This window comes from Falco punctatus (assembly GCF_963210335.1).
Source record: "Falco punctatus genome assembly, chromosome: 14".
NCBI classification, from domain to species: domain Eukaryota; kingdom Metazoa; phylum Chordata; class Aves; order Falconiformes; family Falconidae; genus Falco; species Falco punctatus.
The window spans coordinates 12,114,399-12,134,234 of NC_137594.1; the positions used below are offsets into that span (position 1 = coordinate 12,114,399).

Consider the following 19,836-nt stretch of genomic DNA (forward strand, 5'->3'; position numbering starts at 1 on the left):
ATGTATGTATCCATACAACAGACAACGTAGTCATCAGCCTGCCTTTTCTCAGGAAGCTTCCCTTGTGCATTTTTCTTTCCCCTACAGTCAAAGACACTTTGATCCTTACATCCAAGCAGACACCTGGGTGAAAGAAAAGGAGCCAAAAGACCACAGAGATGCAAAGCCAAGGCCAAGCATTCTCAGTGAGCTGTTGGGGATGAGGTGGATGGGGCACCCTGGGCTGCTGGATGGAGTGGGCCAGCTAGAACAGGGGTATGCTGAGCATGAAAGTCCTTGTGGTTCAATGCTCCTGTCCCAGCTGGAATAGGGCAAGTGACAACTGGGTGATGCCACTGCAAAACCTGAATGATGATGACTGGTGCCATCCTTGCCCATCCTTGCTCTCAGGCAGTGAGTGGCAGGAATGGTGATGCTCCTGCCCTCTAACTCTTGAGGCAGGAGGCAAGAAGGATGTAGTTCGCATGTGTTTGGGTAAGGATCTTATTTGGGTCCATTTTCATACATGCACATTTTCCAGTCTCAGTGCCATCTGACTTACCAGCACTTCCTTTGCAGCCACCACTCTCTGTCTGAGATAATTCTTAGCTCCGCTGGTGACACTACAGTGCTGGCAGAGTGTGCCTTGCGGGTGATTTACTGAGCTGTAGAACTGACATGCAATTTTGAATTTTAAAGAGGTTTATCACTGTGCAGAGCTGTACAAAGTTCAATTAAATAATTTTGCATTTTTTTCCTGTCCACATATATCTATAGCTAAGTGTCTTGTCTTAATATAATATATTTGCGGATGTGGTCCATACATCCCTTTCATCTGAGAATCTTAAAACATTTTACAAACAAACATTATCTGTAGAGTATAGAATCCTTACTCTGAACCACTCCTACCCTTCAGGATAGCTGACATACACGGGAGACATATCTTTTCTGCACAGCAGTTATATTTTTCAGACTCCAAAAAATCTGACACTGAACTGTCCAAGAAAAGAGATGAGTCTCTTGCTTTGATAATTGCCTGTCTACTTCCCACCTGTCAGACAGCTTCAATTAACACTTGACCTTGTCTGGTTTGCAGATTTATTCATTGTTTTCCTTTCTGATCAACAGAAATAATAGAAAAGAACTTTGAAATATAATAGAAAAGATAACTGAAAAATGCCAATCACTGTACACACAACAATGGTTGAAATCAGGAGATAGAATTTGCTTTGTTTGCATATACGGGGAGTGGCAGAAGGAAGCAGCACCGCTGAATGGCCACGATATCATCTTCAAGTTACAAGATCCCTTTCTAAACCATGTCAATAAATGTTATATGCTGGGCTTGCCTCATCCTTCCCTACCTTCTGCAATCATGGGGGTACTCAACTGGTGCAGCAATAGTTAGGAGAAGGAGCCAAAACATAATTGCCTTGTTTAGATAGCTGAACTTCTGCAAAGCATAAAACCTAACCTGATTTGCAAGTGCTGCTCGTGAACTAGGCCCACATATGTACATTTTGCCTCGAACAGTATTTTCCTTGTGCATTTCTACAGGCACAGTGAGTACTGAGAATCATGGGCATGCAGTTTACTCATGCAGAAATAAAGTACTGAAGTGCAGTCAGTCTCTTGCCTGTTTTCTTCTTTGGGAGGTGCTACAGAGGGCTGCTTTCAAAGCAACTGTCAGTGAAATTGTGTCTGCACCCTTTCGTGTGAAACAAAAGAATGAGCCAGGACACAGCAAGTTACAAACTAATCAGAAGTTTGGCAGCCACTTTAGATCACAGTTTAAATGAATAAATAACCAACTTAAGCAGTTAAGCAGCGCTATCATTCTTTGTCAGGGTGATTCTCATGCTCATGCAAAGTGTATGAACGCTTCTATGGAGAGCAGACCAGCATGTGAGAGAGAAGATCAGTGACACACAGTTCCTTGCAATGAACTATACTGGAAAAGGATGTTTAAACCTGTAAGCTCAGAATTGCTCTGCCTTCAGCACACAGGCACATTGCTATGACATGGCTGACTGGGAGCACAAACAACTTCTCAGAGAAATTCATAACAAAACCCATATATTTATTTATTTTAAGAGACAGGAGGAATAACCTCCAAAGCTGACCAAGCTATTTCTTTCTGTCCCCTTTATTATTTTCTAGTGTCTCTGGGCTTGAGTCAAAACCACAGCTCTCCACCCAAGCCTTCCCACTGACTTCTGTGGGGCTCGGATGGAGCTTGCTTGTTATCAGGCTTTGGTGCTGACCTTAGCCTGCCATCTCATCTCCCAGGCTCCCAGGAGAGAATAGCAGACCCCAAACAACGTGAAGAAAGAATTCAGGTTAAAGCTCCCTGGGCAGGTTTCAATATGTGTTTTGAGAAAAGTGGTAGTGAGGCATGGCTTCAAAATCCAAATAAAGGAGTGACATCTTGGCATGATGTCCCAGCACAAGTTTGAAGAGCACCAAACACCATAAAACCGAAGGCTTTGGGCAGTGCCACTGATATAATAATAATAATAATTAAAATTAAAAGAAAAGAACTGTGATTGAATTTGAAATTTGACCATGGTTCTTGTTCTCTCAACTTGCTGATATACATTACTGCTCCTTTTTTTCCTGGAAAAATAGGAAATAAGGACAAACCTTGAAGCTGTAACTTTCTGCCTGGATCTGCAGTTCTTTAGGCAGCTGTCTGCAAGTGGCCCAGGCATAAATCTTCTGTCATCCAGAAGAGCACAGAGGGCATCACAGTCATTCCCAGGCTTGCTAGCAGAGCCTCAGCAAACTATTGCCACTCATTTGGGTCCTGGCCCAAGACGCATTCTCTAAATATTGCTCCTTGCAGACCAGCAGCCTTCTAGTCTCCTGTCATCTGTGTTCCCTACTATTCTGCACAAAAACCATGAAGCACAAGGAAGAAGTAGTCAATGATTCTTCCATTTACCCAGAAAGACCTTGTATATGAGATGGAATAGCACATGGCACCCAGGACAACTTCAAAACACAGCTCTGCTTAAATACGGTGGGTTTTGACTAAAGAAGTAAAACCAGGAACTAGTAAAAATTAGAGGAATAAGGTACAGTTCAATAACCACAATAAACAGCTACTAACCGTGTGGTAATGCAGAGGTTTCCATAAACCCCTGAACTCTGTGAGCCTGCTGGCAAAATCCAGTGCTACCTTCTCAAGTGAGGGAGCAGGAGGAAAGAAGGTGTACTCCTTAATTCATCTCTTTTGTCACAGCTAGGAAGGAAATGTATTCTGCTGACAATAAATCACAGCAAACGGAAGAAGCCACCCCTCTGTCACCATGCACAAATCTGCAGTCATGAAGTAGGGTGCTCCCAGCATAGAGCACCCCAAACTTCTGCATTTTAAGAGGATCAACCATTCGCTTTGTGGACATCCTCTGCGTCTGGGATCTCTCTGCTGTTCCTGAAGGGCTATGGCTGCTTCAGGAAAAGAGGAGAATTTTAAAAAAAATTACACTTTTAGGCTAGTGCGTTATTATGGGTGCCAGTTTTCATCATCCTTTTTTGAGGGGTGGTTCAGTGGCCCTTTGAAGAGTTGAGCGTATTTTATTTTTGCTGTTTGGATGAGACAGACTACAACTATGGATTTGAAAAATAAAATTTGTCAATACCCCACTGGCTTTAAAAAATATTTGGCATACACATCTTCCCTTTGGGATTTTGACTGCTCAGATCTGACCTGCATGCAGCTGGGAACCATCATTTGGCAGCAATGCAAAGTGTGGCACAGTGACATTTTTGTTCACACAAATCCCTGCACACACAGAATTTTGCTGAAATGCAGGTAAATGTTTAATGAAACTGTAGCTGGATAAACTAAGACTCTGAGAAACAGTCACTTGAAAGCATGGCTCCATGAATGAAAAACTGATATCAACATCCTATTGCCATAAGCGAACAAGTATCGCTGCAGGCCAGGATAATGAACCCTGAGAGCTCAGCAGTAACAGCAGTACAGATATACTGGATGAGTTTTTAGTTTAAAGAGCAATAAACCTTTTGCCAATCCGCCCCAAAATACACTAACCACTGATTCCTCTCCCCTGCATATTGATAACTGACTTGCTGTGTTTCTTATCCTCATCACATTCCTGTTTTGGCTGTTTTCTGTTTTGTTTAGTAAACTCACATGTGCTAAACAATACTATAGAACTTTTCCTCTCCAATCTCAGTATCATTTTGTACTACAACGCTTCAGTGCCACTTAATACCGTGATGAGAAATAATGCATTGACTGCAATGCATATTGCTTGTGTTCTTCTTCACTGCAACAATGAGTCATTATTCAGAGTATGTTTATGTAATATCATAAATACCAATCTCTGGTATTTATGCAGCATAGTATTTACTTGGGCAAGTTGCCACATGCACTAAAGAAGTAAACAAAGAGCCATTCTTTAGAGAGTTAAAAAAGTCTTAAAATGAATCCAATTTTCCTTCATAAGGCACTCCTTGTTATTTTACCTAAAGTGGCTCTTTAAGATACACAGTATGATAAAACACACAATTCCTGGGAGACGTAATTATGGTTCCTAAGAGACTGGTGAATAAACAATCAGGAATAGAGTGTTTGTTTTCCCTAGGTTTTTCTTAACTGTTAATGGAAAGCATTAAAAAAAATGGGGAGGAAGGTGTTGGGTTGATAAATGGTAAGAAAAGTTGAGGAGCGCACTTCACTGAACACACCGGGTTTCTGCTTAAAAGCAGCATGACTTTATTGGATTGCAAATAATCCTATTTTGCAAATGCATTTGCAGTGAGTGTAAATACCACAGTGGACTCTTTGTTATATTTACTGTACTGTGTACATCAATGGCACAACGTGTGTTCTAAAGTAAAGCGCTTGCCTTGTCTCACGTTACCTTTAAGCAATAACACAAACAACTTCCTTTGAATCAAGGTGACAAAAACTTCTGCATTGTACGAAATGTTCTGTCTCACACAGATTCCTAAGGAGCAGCAGAGGGGCCCCATCCAGTACAGCACTGAGCCACTGCAGATACTTTTCTCGCAACTCAGGGACACTGCAGTCAACCCTACACACACGTGGCCACTGAAAACCTAGAATAAAGCTAAGCTGAATAGACAGCTGAAGAAAACCTTTTTGCATCCTGTGTATATCAGAATGCAATTGAATTGGGGGCAGTGCCCACTAACAGTGGTCCCTATAAAGTCATTCAAGTGATCTACTGCCTAAAACCAGAGGTTCCCAAAGTCACTGGTCACCTCTTTACATTAGTTACCCTTTCCATAAATCCAACGGCTGAAACCAAGCTATTCATTCTATTTGATGGTGTGAATCTTTAACTTGCTGTTATCAGCAATATTTAAGCAAATGCTGGACTTTGTAGGACCCTCACAGAAACACAGCTTTACACTGCAGGCCCTGGCCATGCACCAGCACCTGTCACTGCAGGTTTTTAACCTCATGAATATATGATCAGGTCTTATTAGGTTAGCAGAAACAAACGTAGACCTCACATTCCTCCTGTGGCAAGTAGGTGTCAGAGCAATAGATCACACTGCTGTAGTTAATATGCATTTATGATCTACTCATTTCCTTTAAAAAAAAAAAAAAAGACAAGACAGCAAAAGTTGTGATAAAGACTATTATGTACCAGATCTGAAGTAAATGCTGATGCTATCACAGGCAGCAAGGCACACAACTCATGAGTTATTGCCTAAGTGATGGGAGATATTTTGTCTCTTTCTATCCTCCACATAAGATTTGCAAAAATGGCTACAAGAAAAATATATGCACAGGATGAATCTGGTCAAGCTAGTACTTGTTCCTGTCTTAAGGATTTATTAGAGAAGTGAATAAACATGCTTGTTGTGGCAATTAACCCCATGTAAATCACAAATCCTGCCTTTATAGGGTTTTGTTTGTGCTCCTGTCACCAAGGGCCATTCAATGTTTCCAAACTGGAGGCAGGCCGAGGTTAAACCTCAGCAAACGAAGAGGGAAGATGCAGAAAATGGGGGACAAGGGGGCACTGGCAGGGGAACCCCATCAGCAAACCAGCCCCCTTGTCACTGGTTTGCTTCTTTGAGAGTCCAGACAAATGAAAGACAGCAGCAATAAAAACCATCAAATCCTACAATCTTTGGGCAGCCTCAGCTAGGTAACTACATTTCTGTAATCTAAAAAGAAGATTTACTTCCAACCTTTCCACTCCTGGGCTCTGTTTGTGTGAGGCCCATTTCCCTTGCCCAGGCAAATAAGGGTTTGGTCAGCCCTGCACTGCCCTGGCATATGTGGCACGTGTGTGGTGTATGTGGGCCGTAGGGTATGGCTATCGTCCCACACTGCAGGCTGATGAAGCGCTAACTGTTTGTGCACTGCTGGGTTAGCTGCTCCTCAGCCTCTGGATAGTCCCTTCCACAGTCTACTGAAATCTGCAGGATTTTTTGCACTGACTCCAACGGGCATTGGATCAGATTTAATGTTTCCAAACCAGATGCTGGAACAGATGTATGGTGGCAGGGCTGGTTCAGCTCCCAGGAACAGCCCCTTACCTTCTTTGGTTTGTAGGGCCCATCCTGCCCTGGTTTTTCTAGTGCTTAACACCACTAGTAATAGAAGTCTATGTTTAATAGGAAATGCCTTCTCTCCTGTAACAAAGCTCTCAGATTAATTAGCAGCAGTGTGATGCTTTCGAAGAAAAACTGAATTGATGCTGTAACACTGACTGAGCGGACACTTTGGTAACTTGCTAGACCTCTTGCTAGCATCTGCTATATACAGCATGCAAATGATTAAGGTTAAGTAATAACAACAAGAACAAGATCATTTCTACACTCACACTTCTGATGATTTTCATAAGGAGTGATCCATCAAAGATGCCTTTTAGCCAGCTACAGGAAGTTTAATCAGTGAATAACCTGCAGCCACCCAGTTAGGACCACGCTGGAAAATCAAAAATACAAGCTCTTCATTGGCCAATACTGCGTGTGAGACAACTACACTTCTCCTCTCTTGCTATGAACCCATCTTGTCTTCTGGCTACATTGAAGAAAAAATGATCAACCAACAAAGACAGCACAACACAGTAAAACTGAAAACACATTTAGCAATTTGCATACCTTGCATGCCATAGAACACCCCCAAATCCTGGTGGAAATGTGCATAATGTGCCAGACATCTTGAACCCAGGAACTCCCCTCCCCATAATCCCTTGGGACCAAAAAGTTTCTGATTGTACTCCAGCTTCCCCATAAAAGCTTCATTGTTACTGCAGCCCAGCCTTTACCAGGAGTCATGGCATTGGGCCACAGCCTCCAGGGACACTCTCAAGCTGCACAAAACAAGTTTTTCCAAACAGTTTAAGTATTTCCCAGCCCAGACTCTCACATTCTAGTTGTTTGTGCAAGGACAGTAACCCACCAAGCCCTGCCTAAAATACTGGTTGTTTAAACTCCGCAGAGACATTTTTTACTAACATTCCTTACTGCTGTAACCTCTTGACCATTTAAGACTACTATTAATGGGCAGACTCCATAGGCCTAATGTCAAGGAATCATCTCTGCTGCAAAAAAGCAGCAATCAGACAATAGATACATAATTGCTTCCTCTGGACCACTACTTCAGCTAGCAATTTCTTAGTTTAACTGGACTTTGCAGCAGTCCACAAGAGACATGCAGCATCAACTGAACAGCTCTTCGTTGTGATAATATTTTGTGATGAGAACGGGAAAATTCGCTCAGGGGAAGCTGGTGTGGTTCAGTGGCACTGGAGGAGCTGGATCTCTTGGAGTGGCCTGGGCCACCCTACAGGCAGCAGTACCAGGGTGCCAGCTCAGCGCTCAGCTCCCTTGCTTGGTGGCCTGAGCACCCCAGCTGCAGAGGCAGGTTTCCATTGCCAAATTTTGGAGCAGATGTATCCAAACTCCTATGCAGACATTTCACCCTCTTTTCTACTCAGGCAGCACCACGTGGAAAGACACCATTGCAAAATTACTTATTGTACTTAAATCTCTACCCTGGGAGTTAGAGGGAATCCTGGGGATCATGTCAAGGGCACAGTCAGGCTGGGTGCAGGGATTTTGATGGCAGCCGGTAAGAAGCTGGGGGTGAGGAATGCTGCTGGGACACTCCACAGCTGCCATAACAGTCTCTGAAGATGTCTTTCTTGCACACTACTTGTTTGCAAGGGGACACCACAATCAAAAGCTCCATGATAGTGGCTCAGGCTCCCCTAGCCCCACCATAAAATGCAAGAGTCTCTTCCTCTCCAAAAGGTTTCTGACAGACTCTTCAACATGCTCTATACAAACACCAATCCATCATGACCTCCCTGCTTGCAGCAAAGGGCTGGCAGCCTGAAATACGGTGCCTTTGGGGGTTTGATGAGAGCGGCTACTTTCTGCAGAGACTGCAGCAGCCTGCCCACCTGTCCCGGCCAGCCCCAATGGGAGCCACTGAGCTGCATCCTCCTTCCCTGCAGGACAGCAGCTCCTCAGCTCTGCTTAAACTGGAACAGACCCCTCAATATTCCACACCTTCCCCTCCATTCTAGTCTTAATCAAGCTAATCACGGCACTAATTTGCTAAACTAGTACTAATTAATGAAATGCTAATTTAAAAAAGAGCTGACAAATTCATGGCTTCTGTTCATAATGGGCTTTTCAGCACTTCAGAGGCATTGGCATCTCTGCGCGGTGCTGAGAAGGTTGAAACAAGTCACAAGCACAGGTCACAGGAACACTCCAGCCACACTGCCTCGGCTTCCCCAAGTGTCTCATGGGGGAAAAATAACACTGGCTTGAGTCACCACTTAGCACCGTGGAGTGTTTGGTGCTTTTTAATATGGGGCCCTTCAGAAGGCAGCTTTTATATGGCTTGCTCTGCAAAGATGATAAAACAAACAGAATTGGAGCTAGACAGTAATTTCTGAAGTGTTTGGCACCAGTCCTGGCCTCTGCCAGGAGTCCAGGCAGGCCCTTAAAGAGCCGCAGCAGGCTAGCAAGTGCTGAGTGGCCATATCCCTTTTACAGGTGTCTAAATACACGGTGTTATTTGAGGGAATAAAAGGCTTTAAATCTGCTCATGAATTTAGTCAGGGGTGCTTGTGTTTAAACAACCTTAGTCCATCCAACCTTTATCTCCCTGGACCTCAAGGGGCTTTGGGCAGGGATGTAGACCCTGCAACGAGCCAGCTGCACTCCCTGCACGCTGCCAAGCTTTTCACTTTGTGGCAGTGTCCTCTCCAACCAAGCAGCTGCAGAGAACAAGCATGCAACACAGCGTCATCTAATACCTTGGTAAGGCCCTTTGGCTCAGTTTGGTCTAATTTGCTAACACACGCACCATAATTACAGGGCTTGTGTTTAGGCATATCTCAAGAATTCCTTGTACATGTCATAGGAGAGGATAATTCATCCAGAGCCCATCAGGGAAGACCAGCCCTAAACTGTCCAGGGCCAGGCACAAGGCCCTTTGTCCAGATGGAAAGAGCCCCAAAAGCCTTTAGAAATCTGGTACAGATCAAACCTGATGTCTGGCAAGATTCTGCTTTTGCACCTTGCCCTTGCCTCCTTGCAGCATTGCTGGTGACAGATGATGAGGTGGGAGTAGAGACGCAGACAAGCTCCCTCACAAGAGTGCCCAGTGCCACTCCAGTTTTCAGTGGGGCCCCTCTTCCTTGCCTGGCCCCAGCTAGGGATACCCTGGCAAACTTGAAGGTGCAAACCTGGAAAAGACAGGCTCAGCCAGCCATGCTGGAGAGGGCTCCTGTGTGACCATCCCCAGTCTGCTAGTGTGGCACACAACACAAAGAAGGAGACTTGGCTATTTACACAAGGCTTCTTGCCAGCAGAGCTACGTTGCTTAGAGGTGCACTATGTTTCTCTTTCCTGACCATTGTAGCTATGGCAGCAAAAATTTAAATGCAGACCAAGGCCAAGTGTGAGGGTGGATCCTTTGCCTTGTGTATGCCTAATGGCAACCTCTTGTGTTGTGGAATAAACTCTGTCTTGCATCTTTCATCGCACAGACTGAACCTCTTATTGGATCTTGTATAATAAGCCCTTGGCCGGGTAATGTGCAGCCCTGAAGAGAGGGCAGCTTCTCCTGGCTGTGCCCCCAGCAGGGGCCGAGGTTTTAATCTTCCTTCATGATTGCTGAAGTTCTGCACTGAAACCCTGAAACCATCCTTGTTGCAGACTGAGCGACACTCCCTGCTTTTGAACACCAAATAGAGCTGTTTTACATGCTTTGAGATAGCAACAAAGCAACATAGAACAGCTGATACAGTTATCTGATGGAAAAATAAGTTCATGGCATTTTTTTGGCCTATTTCACATTAATGTAAATATTCTATCAGGGTTCTACTGAGTCTGTTCCTCAAACAGATCTACACCTGATGGAGCAGCACTGTGGAGCCGCACCATGCAGTTACATGCTAGTAGACTCCAAAGGTCTCCAAAGACCTCCAAAGTGAGGATCCTCTGCAGGGCCCCAAGGGCTCTGCTCTGGGGGCTTGTTTTTGAACTATAATGGCTTCTCTTTGCAATACAGTGAATTCCTGGCCTTCAAGTGGGGCTGTTGTTTGTGGGCACAAAGTGATGGTAACAGCTCTGCAGTAGTTACAGTCTTTGGGGAAATGGGAGGGTGGCAGTGTTACCAGGGAGATTGATGCCTCTTTCCTGATGCTTCTATGGAGTTTCTGACAACTGTTTAAGACATTTGATTTTTAAATTTCTCAGGAGGACTGAAACATTTTGAGCTCTTTACACAGAACTATTGACTCCAGTGAAGATGAAGCCATGCAGCTGGGTGGACTATAATGTTTCCATGAGAGGGTGGACGTGGCTGTCAAGTGCGGGCCCTGTCGAGGCCTGGCTCCATGCACCCCACAAAAGATTACAGCCACAGCTCAGAGCTGGCAGAAGCCCTTCCACTAAAGTGCTGCATTCACAATTGCTCTCACTAAAGCTACATCTGGCCTTTTATCTGACCTTCTTTGATCTTTGCAAAACCTCTGGCAGGTCTTCAGTGCATTGAGTTCTTTATATTAAAGCAATCAATCCCACATGCAATCAATTAGGTTTAGACATAGTTTGGTGACCATAATACTGTGCAGACGTTTTACCAAGTTTTCAACAAGAGAGGGTGGCTCCTACATGTCACTTTCTAGTGGGGAGCACGCTGACTGCAGTTCAGAAATATCCCAAGGAGAAAAACATATTCCAGAATTACACTCCAAGCCCAAACATCCCACTTGCAGACAACACACTGGCTTTGTGTACATACAATAGGGACCCAAATGCTGCCTCTCCTCCTTGAGCACAGCATGCAGGGCAAGAATCTCACTAGACCTGTGTGACCAGGTTTGTCATCCCATAACCTCATCACCTGCCACCGTCTTTGCCATGACACACACCAAATATATTTTGCTTATCAGAAGCAAAGAGGCATCGGTAGCTGTAAAGTCTTTTAGCTCCATCCATTTTGTCCAGGCTCCTAAGGAAGAATGGGAGAGCAGTCAGTACAGGTGGGTATTTGCCTTCACTGTGTTTGCACTCAATACAGTGCAATCCTCATTGCTTCTCTCTGCCTTGCTGCTGCACTGATGCAATACAGTATGGCCAATGTATTGTGTTATCTAAAGCTCCTCTTTGGGTCATCTTCAGTTAGAGATACATCCTCCATCTGTTCATGGTGTCAAATAGTTCATACTTGGACATGGATGAAAAATGAATGTACAGAACGTTATTCTGTTCAGATAACCCTGGAACAGCACAAGTCTTCCAAAATTCAGCACAGACATTGAAAGCACGTCACCACTGTCTCTTTTGAGCTCTGGGATACAGGCTGTTGACACTGCTATTTGTTGAAGTGTCCTAGACTCTGTTCACCAAGGACTTTGCCCTGTTAGTGACAGAGAAGGAGCACATTTCCTCACGTGGATCATTTCCTTTCAATGGAAGGAGTCAGTGTTGATGCCAATTGCTGGTTTGTTTGCTTGCTCCCCTGCGAGGGAGAGGACTTCTTGTGTCAGGGAGCTTGGTGGCAGCAAGAGCAACTTCAAGCCAATTCTCTTACACCATGAAAGCTCTCTTCAGGGAGTGCTCTTTTCTTCCTGTTCACACCTTGCCAAGGAGAGAGAGACATCTGTGTGGCCCTTCTAGGTCTTGCCATAGCACCACCATGCAATAAGAAGCCCACAAGCAGCAGCATTATAGACCATGGTTCTGGTGCTAGACTATTTGTAGAGGGTTTGCATTAAAGTAAAAGGTCTGGATAACATGGCAATAGGAACTCTAATGAACTTCAGATGGAAAATTATTTAATGGAGTAGCTTTCCTTCAAAAATGTCATTCTGTCACAATCAAAATACTTTGCAAAACTATTATTTTTACCAACTTTTTTTGAGGAAAAAATGCCAACAATTTTTTGATTAACATTCAATTTTTTATTTTATATAGTATATGCATTTTTAAAAATTATAATGATCTAAAGAAGCCAAAACTATTTATTTTTGTGGAATTTTCCTTTGTGGAGAATTTCAACATTTTGAGGTTTTGTTCTGAATTGGAATGAAAACAAATTTCAAAATCTCAAGATCGCCTGTGAAACACAGTTTCCATTCTCTGGCCAGCTCAAGTTTCAGGCTAGAACATGTATAATAGCTCCCCTGCAGGGAATCCCTTTAGGAAAAATGTTTCTGAATTAATTTACTGGTGCAAACATATAGTTTCAAAGATTTGTCTATTTGTCCAAGCAGACATCTATCTCACCGCTGAAAGCTCCTCCGAGTCACAAGAAGCTTCCACAAGTTCCTGAAAGGCTTATTTCTGAAAGGCATTGCTAACTTTGTACAGCTGATGGTGGTCATTTCGTGGTATTGCTATTAGTCACTCAGTTACAGTTGCCACTTATTTGCCATAGACCACAGAATTGATACCATAACTATCTTCTTGTCCAACTTCAGTTCAACTGCTTTAATAGTATAAACTAGAGATTATAAGCTTTATATTACATTTTCAATGTAGGCGTCTGTTCAGATTAAAATATTCACTAGGGCAGAATTTATATTCTAGAATATTTAGATGGATTTATGTACCTACAGCCTTAGCAAATAATGCCACCTCAAAAAAATCACGTTACAAACAAGATGACTTGCACTTTCATGTGTAAAGAACAAAAACCTACCGTAGGACAAATTAATTATTAGGATGCTGATGGAAACCTCTGCAAGTGCTGTTTGTTGTGCAAAGTGAGTTACACTGGATTTACAGTGACATAAATGAGATCATAGGCCAATCTGTTCACAGCAGCTTTATATACCATAAAGGTATGAAGAAGCCTAATACTGAAATGAATTAACATAAATAGATTGTAAGTTAATCACACACTCTATTAAAAAAAAAAAAAAAAAAAAAAAAAGTCCTGCATGCCATAGGGTTTTTTTCTGCCTGTTTCTAGTTGTGTTTTACTGGAAGGGACTTGTGCACTGTGCTGAGGCACTATGGAGAGTGTCTCTGCTCCTCCAGAAAGCAAAGGCTTTGTGTCAAGGTGAAAGCTAAACTAAACACACACTCTGCAGTCAAAGTTTGTTTATAACTCCTGACTCTGCTGGGTCAGTTATGTGGCAGTTTCACTAAACAAACAAGTAAAAAGCAGGTCAATGTCCAAATACCGGAGTGCAGCTTATTTAAGCTGCTTCAATAGCTGTTGGAGGAGTAAAGCTCTAAGCGAAACAAACAGCCTCCACAGTAAATAAAATTGTATAAAACAGTGGATCAAACTCACATCCAGGTATGACTCCAAGCTGTCCTTGTCTTTCACTAAGATGCCTTTGACCAACTATCTCAGCATAATACAGCAAATTACTGAAAGCACATTTGGCACTTGATGCATTTGTTGCAGAATCAGCAACATAAATCTTTCAATCCACTGTCTTGGTTGCTATATTGTAAGGTGTGTGTTAAATCATCACAACAGGAATCACTCTCTGAAGGACTGGAGAGGAAAAACCAAAACTGCATGGTAAATCTATCAAGGAATGACAGAGGAGCACAGACAGTTGAATCAGTACTGTATGTGTCCCTTTCCTATGTCTCAGTTCAGAAAGATGTTTTCTGGAATCATTATCCTATTGATTTAGCTGTTTACCACATATATACAAACCACTTCCTTTACTAGCCTGCCTGTGCATCTCACACCCCTTAATGTAGTTCTCTTTAGAAACCCTGTGAGGTACAGAAATGCCATTATGCCCCATTTTATATAGGCAACTGAGGCCTAAAGTTAGGAAGCTGCCAAAATACAGGCAGCTAAATACCAGCCCTGTCTCCAGCTGAGCCTTCCCCCTTGTATTTCATTCTTGAACGACTCAAAGCTTGTCCGGGTCTGGAGAAGAACATTCCTATCCACTGGTCTTTCGATCTGCGTACCCCTTACTGAATATATGAATGTAAAAATGAGCAGTCAGTCATCTGATGCATATCAACATGTATCCATTGGTTCATAAATTTGACAGCAGCCCGTATGATGTAATCACAGCCTTTTGACTTAGTATCCCATCTTTCCTTCTATGCTAGAATGCATGCAAAAAAAAAGCCCATCTGATGAGATACCTAATTTTAATATTAAACAGTCCCTATTCAAATTTACTCCCTCCTTGCCTTGTATTGTCCAAGAAACATGTTAGCCTGCTTCCCGCTCAGAGGTTGACTATGCAAAGGCACTGCCAAGGCACCCTGTCACACTGCCACCAGGTAGCCACACCAAAGCCACAGCAGCTCAGATTAACAGCAACTCCTTCTCTTTTGGAAGGGGAGCTGCTACTGTTGGAAGTGGAGAGGAAAGGGTCTAGTGGTGTCTCAGCTCCCTGCTGGGAAGGACCCATTGGTAGTTCACATGTGCTTGACAGTAATTCACTTGTTTGATATCAGCAAATTCATCAACTGGAGTCTTGATCATTTTCCTCAGTGTGAAATTTCAGTACAGCCATTTTAGCATAATCCATTAATTTTTACTTTTATATTAAGGCTCTTCTCTTCCCAGTATGCTGCTTCTCCTGTGTTTGGAAAAGTTCCCTTAGGATGCTATGGTTGTTCTCTGTCCTGGTCGTGGTTGGGATAGAATTATTTTTCTTCTTAGTAGCTGGGTCAGTGCTGTGTTTTGGATTTAGTATGAGAATAATGTTGATAACACACTGACGTTTTAGGTGTTGCTAAGTAGCGCTTACTCTAAATTAAGGACTTTTTCAAGTTTCCCATGCTCTACTGGTAAGCAAGTGCACAAGAAGCCGGGAGGGAGCAGAGCCAGGACAGCTGACCCAAACTAGCCAAGGGGATATTCCATACCATAGAACATCGTGCTCAGGTTATAAACTGGGGGGAGTTGGCTGGGTGCGGCCGATGGCTGCTCAGGGACTGTCTGGACATTGGTCAGTGGGTAGTGAGCAATTATATCGTGCAACACTTGGGTTTTTTTCCCTTGGGTTTCATTCCTCTCTCTCCCTCTCCTCTTCATTACAATTGTTATTGTTACTATTATTATTACTTCATTTAAATTATTAAACTGTTCTTATCTCAACCTGCGGGTTTTACCTTTTCCTGATTCTCCTCCCCAGCCCACCGGGAAGGGAGGGGAGTGAGTGAGTGGCTGCATGGTACTAGGTTGCTGGCTAGGGTTAAACCATGACACTCTTACGTTTCTGCTCTCTGCCAGCATTTCTGAAGGGGACTGTCAGATGCACTCCACGCTCGTCTCACTGTGCTCTGCCCATAGCATGGGCTGCCTTTGACAACAGCAAATGTAAACCAGGGTTGTCTGCCTTTGAGCACTCTGAACTGAAACCAAAATAAAGTTCTGCAAAATTAAAGCAACCTTACTCATGCAGATTTATTCTAAGGGAAGTGGGCAGAGAATTGGTCCCAGGAAGATTGCAATACAGGAATCTCTAGACTCCTAGACAAAACCTGTCTAAATGAGTTTGTGGTCAACACTTGAAACAAGCAATTGGCCCTCCCATCAGCTCTTACAACAGACTGATTATGGCAGAGCTCCATGTGGCTGGCACGGAGAGCTCCTCCGTGGCTTCTGCTGGCAGTCTGACATGTGAAGGTGCGGTAATATATTAACTGCACCACAAGACTGAAACCACTGCTTCTTTTGATTCTACCTAGAATACTTCTTTTTCTACTCAGCCTGTAAACATGTGAGCAAATAAGAAGAATGGTTCAAAAACCAGCAAGCATAATTAAAATCCTTAAAGGAGAAGAAGATATTGTTCAACTGAGCAGAAGTGAGAGGGAGGCAACTATCCAACTTGGAGGGACAAGGGACTTGCTCAGGGAGCCACAGAAATATTTGTCTGGAAGCCATGGGAGAAAATGAAGAAAAGTATGCTTTATAATAAATATCAAGACAATCTTGTATCACTAAGATCTAGCAGGCTGGGAAATATTTCCTTCAGGGAAGCTCTGGACTTTAAAGTCTAACAAGAGATTTTCTAATAGCTAAAGAATAAATACATGTGTAGCGTAATTAAAATAGAATTAGATTCCCATGCAGAATATATAAATGAAATAGGAATAGCACCTTTAGAGCAGCAAGTATTATACAGGACTAAAAATCTAGTGAGACAAATCTAAACTGCTGTTCCATAGTCAGTCAGCTACAGTCTCTGATCTGTGACCATATCAGCAGGAAATAATGGGAGAAATTAAATGGGTCAGTATAAAACCAATAAGGAAGTAGAAACCCCACAAAATCTGTGAGACAAAATCAGTACATTGATCACTTTTTGTTGTCTAGCTCCGTTACAATGTGGAAATAGCTCATTTGCAGTGCCACGGTGCAAGAAAAGCCTACTGCAGACTTTCTTGCACCTTTCTAAGCCGATGATCACAATTACAAATTCTACTTAACAATTAATGATTGTATTTTATTATTAGTAGTAGCAGCATCAGCAGCAGTAATGGTTGTTGTGTTACAGTAGTCTTGAGAGTCACGAACTGTATGCCCTGGCCTGCTGCACATTGCACTCTACAAACACAGAGTAACAGATGGAAGAGTTTAAAACCCTGATCATATTTGTTTGTAAAGTTTTGATTTGATTTAAAATTTGCTCTGTTCCAGCAAAGATTTATTTGTGTGCTTTTCTTTACCACTGTGAGGAACGTGACTACTCACAATGTGGAAAGCAAAGCACATGCAGGACAAAAATCAGAAACAAGCAAGAAAAAGAGGGGAGATGGAGAATATTAGCATCCTTGAAGACTTTATTTGCCTTTGCCTCTTTGTAATGTGAAGCTTTACTCACTGCCAAGCCCCTCCACACTCAGAAAACATGGGTGAAGACCCAGAGCATGCTTAGATTGCCTTAAAACTTCAGAGATTTAAAAATGGCAACATGGTTTGGCTTCTTGTTGTTTGGCATCTGGTTTCTGAGCCTTGCAGTGCATTTGGAACACATTTTCCCTGCAACTGGGAGAATTAAAAATTTATTGTTAAAAAAAATGAAAAGTGAGAGAGTCATGTGATCATGTGCTTCCAGGAGCTGAGACTTGAAGAAAAAGCCCACCCCAGACTCACAATAAAATCATGAGAATTGAAAACACCAGACTTAAGAAGCTCATCCAAGCTTTCTGCCGTGCATATGGAAAACCAGGGTGTTGTCAGGACTAGTTAGCTAATGTCATAAAGCACTCAGAAGAATAACGTTAGTTATTATTTAGAAGGAAACCAAAGTGTAAAGTGTTTTACATATAAATCTGCCCTTTAGAAGAGCAACATTAAAAATGCAAGATTGAGCTCTGGATTACTGAAGGGTAATAAAGAGATTTTAAACACAGCCATAACTCATTCTGCATGAAAATGACTCAGCAGTGCCCTGACCAAGCTGGAAACAGGACCTCTGGAAGCGATTAGGAGTGGACTGTCTCCCATCATGCCTTCCCCCACTAAACTGCTTCGGACAGTAGATGTGCGGAGCAACCCAGTGAAAGGACCTAACCCCAAAGCCAAGCAGGGAGACAATGGTTCTGCACCTTTGCATTCAGCCTGCCTTTTGACTCAGAAGCAGAGCGATGGATAATGGCAGTGGGTCTGCTGGCACTGACAGGTAATGACAGATTGTGCTGTGAAATATATGGTGTGGTCATCCCTGTCTCTGTATCACAGTGATTCCAGGGGTTTCAGACTAGCTGCTGCCTGGGTATGTGGACTGAACACCCCCACTAGCAGTTGAAGCCCATTTGGTGCACTCCTGCCTCTGTCCGTTTTCTTTCAGACAGCAATTGAGTTTGCACAGCTGAGACCATGCTGCAGTGCAAGCAGAATCGCGTGAGTGGGGACAATAGGGAGGTTACCTTCAAAAGTGACTGCTGAGCTGAACCAACCCACTTCCACAGACTCACCCGCTGCTGTGCGTGGTGGATGTGAGGAACATAGGCTCTGAGAGCAGAATTGAGCCTTCTGAAAAAAAAATTTGGGGCCAAGTGTTTTTCAACTTTGTCCACTTGTGGGTTCATAAAAATATTGCCGATGGGGGTGAGGTCTCAGTGATAGCAAATGCAAGCCTGCTGACAATAGGTTCACTTTTCCTTTGCACTGTTTGCAGATTCTTCAGAAGTCCCTCCCTTCCCCAGACACCCCCAGTTAAGAATCACTGGTTTCAGTCTTTTGGACCAGATCTGCGAGTAGCAGAGCTCTGTTCGGTTTGGTGGCAGTAGAATAATTCACACATGTTGAAACATTCGTTTCCTGACTTTAGCTGCTCTAGAGCTGGACCTGTCTTACACGCTACATAACTGCTTGGAACTCCTCTGTTCCTCCTTCAGATGCAACACGAAGGGAGTGCTGTTACTTTGTTAAGAGAGAACGTAAAACAAACAAGCCGCCACCAACTGCAGTTCATGTATACGGTTATGATTTTAAATTGCAAACAGGAGGCTACTTGGCTTTGCATGGTAAGCATTGTCTGGCAGCGGATGGGCTCCTCTGATCTCCCTGAGCCTTGGATTGCTGCTGTGAGATTGTGTCACAACTAGTCATTAATTATTTCATCAAAAGCTTATTTTTCTCATTTCCTCATCATTATTTCCACCTAGTTTCTTATAAATTGAATCCAGTTATTGGCAAGGCTTGTTTCTCCCTTAAGTGGGGTCTGGGCTTTGTAGAGAAAAACACTGACCTTAGAAAAAATGTACTGTTGATACACATGCATATGTATACATACACCAAGCGAGAAAATACTGTATATGCATATGTGTATAAACACTGTTCTGACCCTCCTCATCCTCCCATTTACTCTGGAAGCAGATTCCCCTTCTTCCTAACTGTTAATAGATAGAAATATTGTCATTCTCACCATGGGAATGAATAAACAAGGAAAAACAGAAATAAAGGAAGGTGAGTGGTGCTATCAGGAGATTCTAACGGTACCTTCCCCTCCTTGGGAGACACTTACTTTTTAAAAGTGCCACAGTATTCTTGGAAAAATGGAGACCCCTCCTGGTAATGTCATCCCTGATAGACAAAACAGTACTATTCATGGGAGATAATTACAACCTCCAGAGAGTTGGGAGTACCAAGCCAAAGAAGTGGGGGAGGAGTGAGGCAGCCAAAGGGTCCAGAGGAGAGGCTCAGAAAGCTCTCCTGTCACCAGCTGCTGAGATACTAGCAAAGAGATAGGAATGCCGGAATCTACCAACGCCTCCATCCCCTCAGAGAACAAAAGCAACCTCACAATCACTTTGTGGATGACGGCGAAGCATGGAGGCTACTGGGCCACAGTGGGCCAGAGGTGAGGGGAATGCCCAAGGAGAGGCTCCCCAGGCAGCCCCAGCAACTAAACCAAAACAGAC

At 43.2% G+C, this 19,836-nt stretch overlaps 1 protein-coding gene and 1 long non-coding RNA gene across 7 annotated transcripts in view; one reads left to right on the forward strand and one right to left on the reverse strand.

Moving 5' to 3' along the window:
- The window catches only part of LOC308053598 (uncharacterized protein), a gene marked incomplete at its 5' end in the record, with an annotated part of 167,067 nt that overhangs the window by 64,087 nt on the left and 83,144 nt on the right, over positions 1 to 19,836 (forward strand). For 5 of the 6 annotated variants that reach the window (XR_013923680.1, XR_013923681.1, XR_013923682.1 and 2 more), the window contains one exon: positions 1 to 18,486. This exon is cut by the window's left edge and continues 13,744 nt beyond it. The exons of the other annotated variant lie outside the window; for it this stretch is intronic. Of the gene's footprint in view, positions 18,487 to 19,836 lie in introns of those variants that run through there. 6 annotated transcript variants of the gene reach the window in all.
- Positions 1 to 19,836, reverse strand: part of LOC308053601 — a 158,272-nt gene that overhangs the window by 15,882 nt on the left and 122,554 nt on the right. The window lies entirely within an intron of this gene.